Source organism: Notamacropus eugenii, chromosome 1, assembly GCF_028372415.1.
Source record: "Notamacropus eugenii isolate mMacEug1 chromosome 1, mMacEug1.pri_v2, whole genome shotgun sequence".
Taxonomy (NCBI): domain Eukaryota; kingdom Metazoa; phylum Chordata; class Mammalia; order Diprotodontia; family Macropodidae; genus Notamacropus; species Notamacropus eugenii.
Genome location: NC_092872.1, coordinates 150571608 through 150579325, shown reverse-complemented (window position 1 = coordinate 150579325; position 7718 = coordinate 150571608). Strand labels below are relative to the sequence as shown.

At 40.9% G+C, this 7718-nt stretch overlaps 1 pseudogene; it reads left to right on the top strand.

The window, feature by feature from the left end:
* The first annotated feature begins 6476 nt into the window (after nucleotides 1-6476).
* Nucleotides 6477-7419, top strand: LOC140508736 (holocytochrome c-type synthase pseudogene; annotated as a pseudogene).
* The last annotated feature ends 299 nt before the right edge of the window (nucleotides 7420-7718 follow it).

The window sequence follows — 7718 nt, the reverse complement described above, 5'->3', positions numbered from 1 at the left end:
AATAAACTGATTAAAAAAACCCCCAAACCCTGTCCTTGCCTGGTATGTCCTAAGAACATAAATACACACACAGTTTCTGTTTAGTGGGTTGCTCCAATGCCATGATACTGCCAGGGGGCATGGTGAGAACCTGATCCAGCTTTACCTAGGCAAAGCAGGCAGCTTCTTTTTCAAGCGGTGAGCTGACAAACACGCATTAGCATATGTATAATACTGAGCATATGTGTAAAGAGTTTGTTTAGTATTGTCATCAAGCAGCACAAAACGAATCCAACATGTATCCCTGCTAGTTCTTGTACATATCCTAAGTAGCCACCCATAGTAAGTGGTTTTCTTAAATCATTGCCCCACTTTATTTTTAATATGTTTTACTGATGCTTTTTGTCTATAATATAGTCTATATCACATTTCTGGGAGCAGGGAAGAGTCTCTCCCCTTATAGACTGAACCTTTCCTTAAGAGAAAGAAAAACAATTAAGCTAAAACACCCTATACAGTAACCATATTTAACAATATAAATAATTTTCTACCATCGTAATCCTTCACCTCTCTGCCATGAGGAAGGAGGTACATGTATATTTTATTATTATAACAGTTCATATTTATAGTGCATTTGCAAAATGTTGCACGAAACAACTTTGTGAGGTGTATAAAATTTATGACCTTCCATTTATAGATGAGAAAAAGCTGAGATTTGCCTAAGGTTATATGACTAGATGGTGCCAGGGCTTAGCTTGGACTTGAATTCAGGTCTTCTGACTTTATACACAGTGGGATTTCCACCTATTATGCCACTGCTCAACAAATGACTGTAATCAGTATTACTTTTACATAGGCAAACTGTTATTTGCTTTTTCTCTTTTTAAGAAATGCAGAAGGCTGGGGGCGGAGCCAAGATGGCGAAGTAGAAAGATGCACATACACATAGCTCCAAACCCACAAACCACAGAACGGCAAAGGGGACTAACCCAGGGCGAATTCTGCACCCAGAGACCACGGAATATTGGAGCGAGGGAGATTTCTGTTCCAGAGAGACCTGCAAACCTCTCGCAAGGGGTCCTTCGCACCGGGGACTGGGCGCCGGGGCGGGAAGAAGAGAGCAGCCCTACCGTGGCAGTGACACCGTGAGAAAAAGATCCGAGAGGGCTACGGGACGGAATCTCCAGCGGCCACGCGGGTACCCCCACCCACAGAGGGACCTGCAAACCTCTCGCAAAAGGTCCGTCGCGCTGCAGACACGGTGCCCAGCCCAGACCTGCCGCGGCGACGGCAGCCGTGGCTCCGAGAGACACAGTTCTGAGAGGGATCCGGAGGCGGGATCTTCAGCAGCTGCACGGGCCCCCCACCAACAGGTGACTGACGGGGGTAGGTGAGAGAGTCTCTTTGGCGGGTTGAGAGGGGAGTGAGGTGCCCCCATGGCTTGGGCCCCCCCGGGAGGTGGGGGCTGAGAGGCGGCTGCGGACAGGGGCTCCCCAAATGGGCGGGAGCCTGGATCCATTGTGGAAGGTCTGTGCATAAACCTCCTGAGGGAATTGAGCCAGAGAGGCGGCCCTGCCCCTGACCTCAGCACCTGAACTTAATTCTCACACTGAATAGCAGCCCTGCCCCCACCAAAAATCCTAAGGCGGGAAGCAGCATTTGAATCTCAGTCCCCAAACGCTGGCTGGGAGGACCAGGAGGCGAGGTGGGTGTGAGGAGAACATTCAGAGGTCAGGCCACTAGGTGGAGATAATGCCAAGAAAAGGGAAAAGAAATAAAACTATTGAAGGGTACTTTATCGGAGAAAAAAAACTTCCTCCCTTCCTTTCTGATGGGGAGGAACAATGCTTGCCATCAGGCAAAGACACAGAAATCGAGGATTCTGTGTCCCAGCCCACCCAATGGGCTCGGGCCATGGAAGAGCTCAAGAGGAATTTTGAAAATCAAGTTAGAGAGATGGAGGAAAGACTGGGAAGGGAAATGAGAGGGATAAGGGAGAAGCATGAAAAACAGATCAGCTCCCTGCTAAAGGAGAACCAAAACAATCTTGAAGAAATTGGCACCTTGAGAACTAGCCTAACTCAGCTGGCAAGGGAGGTGCAAGGGGCCAATGAGAAGAAGAATGCTTTCAAAAGCAGAATTAACCAAATGGAAAAGGAGATTCAAAAGCTTACTGAAGAAAATAGATCTCTCAAATCTGGAATAGTACAGATGGAAGCTTTGGACTTTTCGAGAAAGACAGATATCTCAGAACATACCGCGCAGATTCGAAAAATGGAAGATAATGTGAAATATCTTATTGGAAAAACAACTGACCTGGAAAATAGAATCAGGAGAGACAATGTAAAAATTCTGGGACTACCTGAAAACCATGATCAAAAGAAGAGCCTAGACATCATCCTCCACGAAATTATCAAGGAAAACTGCCCTGAGATTCTAGAACCAGAAGGCAAAATAAATATTCAAGGAATCCGCAGAACACCGCATGAAAGAGATCCAAAAAGAGAAACTCCTAGGAGCATTGTGGCCAAATTCCAGAATTCCCAGGTGAAAGAGAAAATATTGCAAGCAGCTAGAAAGAAACAATTCAAGTATTGTGGGAATACAATCAGGATAGTACAAGATCTGGCACCTTCTACATTGAGGGATAGAAGGGAATGGAATAGGATATTCCAGAAGTCAAAGGAACTAGGACTGAAGCCAAGAATCACCTACCCAGCAAAACTGAGTATAATACTTCAGGAGAAAAAATGGTCTTTCAATGAAATAGAAGACTTTCAAATTTTCCTGATGAAAAGACCAGAGCTGGAAAGAAAATTTGACTTTCTAACACAAGAATGAAGAGAACCATGAAAAGGCGAACAGCAAAGAGAAATCATAAGGGACTTACTAAAGTTGAACTGTTTACATTCCTACATGGAAAGACAATATTTATAACTCTTGAAACATTTCAGTATCTGAGCACTGGGTGGGAGTACATACACACACACATGCACACACGCACACATACATAGAGACAGAGTGCACAGAGTGAATTGAAGAGGATGGGATCATATACTAACAAAAAAAAATGAAATCATGCAGTGAGAGAGAAATATTGGGAGGAGAAAGGGAGAAGTTATATGGGGCAAATTATCTCTCATAAATGAGGCAAGCAAAAGACTTATTAGTGGTGGGATAAAGAGGGGAGGCAAGAGAAAAACATGAGATCTACTCTCATCACATTCCACTAAAGGAAAGAATATAATGCACACTCATTCTGATAGGAAAACCTATCTCATAATACAGAAGAGTGGGGGACAGGGGCACAAGCAGGATGGGGGGGAGGATAGAGGGGAGGGCATGGGGAGGAGAATGCAATACGAGGTCGACACTCATGGAGAGGGAAAGGACCATAGGAAAATAGAAGTAATGGGGGACAGGACAGGATGGAGGGAAATATAGTTAGTCTTATACAACACAACTAGTATGGAAATCATTTGCAAAACTAAACAGATATGGCCTATATTGAATTGCTTGTCTTCCAAGGGGAAGGGGTGGGGAGGGAGGGAGCTAAAGAAGTTGGAACTCAAAGTGTTAGGATCAAATGTAATGTTCTTGTCACTGGGAAATAAGAAATACAGGTTAAGGGGTCAAGAAAGCTATCTGGCCCTACAGGACAAAAGAGAAGACGGAGACAAGGGCAGGGAGGGAGGATAGAGGAGAGAGCAGATAGGTCACAGGGGCAATTAGAAAACTTGGGTCTGGGGGGGGAGGGGGAAAAAAGGGGAGAAAATTTGTAACCCAAAATTGTGTGAAAATAAATGTTAAAAGTTTAATAAAAAATAAATAAATAAATAAATAAATAAAAGAAATGCAGAAGGCTGACCTCCAAGTCAGGAAAAACTGGATCAAGTCCCATGACACATTGACTGTGTGATCCTGGACAAGTCACTTAACCTCTCAGTGTTCAGAGGGGTCAAACTCAGGGCCCTCTGCTGCAAGAAGCTGGCAAAACTGAATATGGCCAAAGCCAAATTGAAATATAATTAGGAAATGTTTAATAAAAACAAATAAAAGTGCAATATAACATAGGTAATGTTAATTTGTGGTTTTCTAAGTCAACATGTGGCCCATAGGATCCAATTGTCATTTGATTTTGACATCGCTGCTCCAGGTAATGCTCTAAGTCAAGATGTTGCTTCCTTATCTGAGAGATCCCTGTATCAGTGAAATCATAGGTACGTTTCCTATGGCTATCTCTTTTTGACCTCTCATTGGTGTTGTCACTAATCTGACTATTCACTAAAAGGACCAGGCTCTGGGAAGTGCCATGTCTATGCATAGGACATGGCATTACAGGTATGCACTCTACTCCATGCCTCTAGGTGTCTATACAGGCAGGAAGACCTGAATTCAAAACTGTCTTTAGACACTTACTAGTTATGTGAGCTTGGACAAGTCATTTCACCACTGTCTGCCTCAGTTTCTTCAACTGTAAAATGGGGATAATAGCACTTGCCTCCTAGAGTTGTTATGAAGATCAAATGAGATACTTGTAAAGCCCTTAGCATAGTGCCTGGAACTTAGTAGGCACTTAATAACTATTCCTTCTTAGAGTAGGTACTTAACACATGTGTAGCCCATGGATCATTACATATATACTAGGCTCACATGAATCTGAGTTCATACCTTGAAAACTTCCCAGTAATTATTACTCTTTGTATTCTCTATGACTCAGGTTTGTCCACACCCAGAAAATTCTCTCTGGTAACATTACAGTGTGGCTCAGTTTAATTCTCCCCCAAGGGTATTGAATTTATCTCCTGTAAACCAGGCTTCTAAAGTGTAGAACATAGAAAGCATTTTATTAGCATTTCTCTAAAAAATGCTCACTTAAGTCCATTTAACACAGGGATAGAAACCTGGGGATATTTGTATTAACTGATGCAGAATAAAGTGAGCAGGACCAAGATAGCAATTTCTACAATAACAGCGTTATAAAGTTAACCACTTTGAAAGACTTAAGAACTCTAATCAAGAACCAATAATGATTCCAGAGGGCCAATGAGGAAGAATGTACTTGACAAAGAAGTGACAGACTCAAATTACAGAATGACCTAGACACACACACACACACACACACACACACACACACACACACACACACATGGTCATGACCAATGTGGGAATTTGTTTAGCTTGACCATGCATATTTTTTTCTAAAAGGGTTTTGTTTTGCTTTCAGTTCAGTGGAATGGGGGTTGGGGTTAAACTGCAGGATATAGGAAGGAGCCAAAAATAAGTGTTCATTTTTTAAACGTTAAATTTTCAAAAAGAACCCTGGACTAAATTGCAGTCTGGGACTTTTTTTCTAAGCTATTTGGTCATGTTTACTTGTTCCTTCTAAAAATTTTCTCCTCTCCATATTGCGTTATGTTATGGAAGAGGTTGTATCTCTGACCCTCAATATGCAGACTGAAATATGATTTTGAGAAAATATTCTAGAATGCTACAAATATAGCTCAAGCAAGTTTGATTAGATAATGCTAACCCGAGGGGGTAGGTAGTGGACCTGTGAAAATGATGACACTGTAGCCCTCAGTGAGTCCTGCCAAGTTCCATTGTAGAGGCAGCGAAGCTGAACTCAATAGTTGTTTGTCTTAGGTGTAGTTATACCTGTACCTATCATTGTGATGTTTTACCTTGGACCAAGTCAAAGAAGATTTTGCAATATATAATTTATCAGGTGCCAACGATCACTAGAACACATTCATCTTGACTAAAGAGACATGGTACCGACCATCTTTGAATATGGAATTTGAGAGAGCATGGCCCACTGAGTAGCAATGTACATAGTGGTAGAGGAAGACAGCAGGAAATGTATACCAGGTATAAGCTGTGAAGGACCTGCCTACAGTTAGGTTTTGCTGCACTGGCATGTAACTGTCAAATCAGTCCTTTTCTCATTTATATGATGGCTCATGAGAGAGTTGTCAGGTGCCTTCTTTTTCTTTTTTGGTAATTCTTTAAAATTTTAAACTTAAATTTAGAAAAGGAAAAAAAGAACATTGCCATGTGCACAGCAGACCATAAGAAAGGATTCAATATTAAACAATAAATTTTCATTTCAAGAAAATCTATATAATAAAAACTCCACATTGTTTTCAAAGCTGCCAAGATTTTCTTTGCCTCCTTGTCGGTTTTCTTTTGCTCTCTGCTGGGTACTTTTTATTTTTTCCCCCCTACTCCCCTAAGAAAACTACAATTAAGTGTGGAAATATATACATATGCATAGATATCTATAAACATATGCATATATACATGGAAATGCACATACACATGTATGTAAGCCCATACTATGTCTATTTCCTCCTATCATTTCTCTGAAAGAGAATGGCATCTTCCTTCATAAATCCAAGTTTTTCCATGTTTGTCTAAGTCAACCAGCTCATTATTTCCTACACCACAGCAATAGTCCAACCCAATCATATCTTATCTGAGAGATTGTCGGAGGCTGAGGCGCTGGAGATGTATATTTAGAACCATTTTCCTAAAGGTGATTCAGACCATGGGTATGTCCACGTCCACTCCTGCTGTTGCAGTACAAGTCTCAACTGCTTCAGAGAATCAGGCAGACTCTCCACCTTCAGAATGCCCAATGCACAAAAGAAAAGAAAAAGGTTGTCCATTGAAAAATGACAAAACTTGTGAAAGTCAATCTTACTCAGTACCTTCACATCAGGATCGAGCAATATGTGGAATGTCCTGTAACTTCAGCTGCCTATCAAAATAAAGATAATATTGATCCTTCTAACATGATGCCACCACCTAATCAGACACCATCCCCTGGTCAGCCATTTGCACTATCAACTGTTAGGGAAGAGTCATCAATTCCCAGGGCAGATTCGGAAAAAAAGTGGGTTTACCCTTCAGAACAGATGTTTTGGAATGCCATGTTAAGAAAAGGATGGAAATGGAAAGAGGATGACATCAGTCAGAAAGATATGTATAATATTATTAAGATTCATAATCAGAATAATGAACAGGCTTGGAAGGAGATTTTAAAGTGGGAAGCTCTTCATGCTACTGAGTGCCCATGTGGGCCAACACTGATCCGATTTGGAGGTAAAGCTAAGGACTATTCACCAAGAGCTAGAATTCGCTCATGGATGGGATATGAATTGCCTTTTGACAGACATGACTGGATTGTTAATCGTTGTGGAACAGAAGTTAGATATGTTATTGATTATTATGATGGTGGAGAAGTAAATAAGGACTATCAGTTTACAATCTTGGATGTCCGTCCTGCTTTTGATTCTCTTACAGCTGTTTGGGACAGAATGAAGGTAGCTTGGTGGCGTTGGACTTCATAACCGTTGTTTTATTTTACTTTAGAAAAGAAAATTGTCTTTTCTTTTAAAGGGAGACATTAAAATATTTTGTCAATTTGTTGTTGAATTGATGATGTAGACTAGTGCGATTTAAATCCATAATAATGTTCATGTTGGTTAATAGGCAGTTCTTTTGTAAACTTACATACTGCCTTGCAGTGACAAAAATTATATGAAGGTTTCTGCTGCCCAGCTTAGATTTCCCTCATCTTGTTTCCATTGGGACTTCAATATCTCAAAGGTATTGGCATGGTAAAAATGATGAGATTATATGAAACATTTGACTCTTATTTTTTTTAAAAACGTATTTTTTTAGTACTGTTTTATTTTTAAGTACTTGAAAGTAGATGTGTGAAAACTAAACTT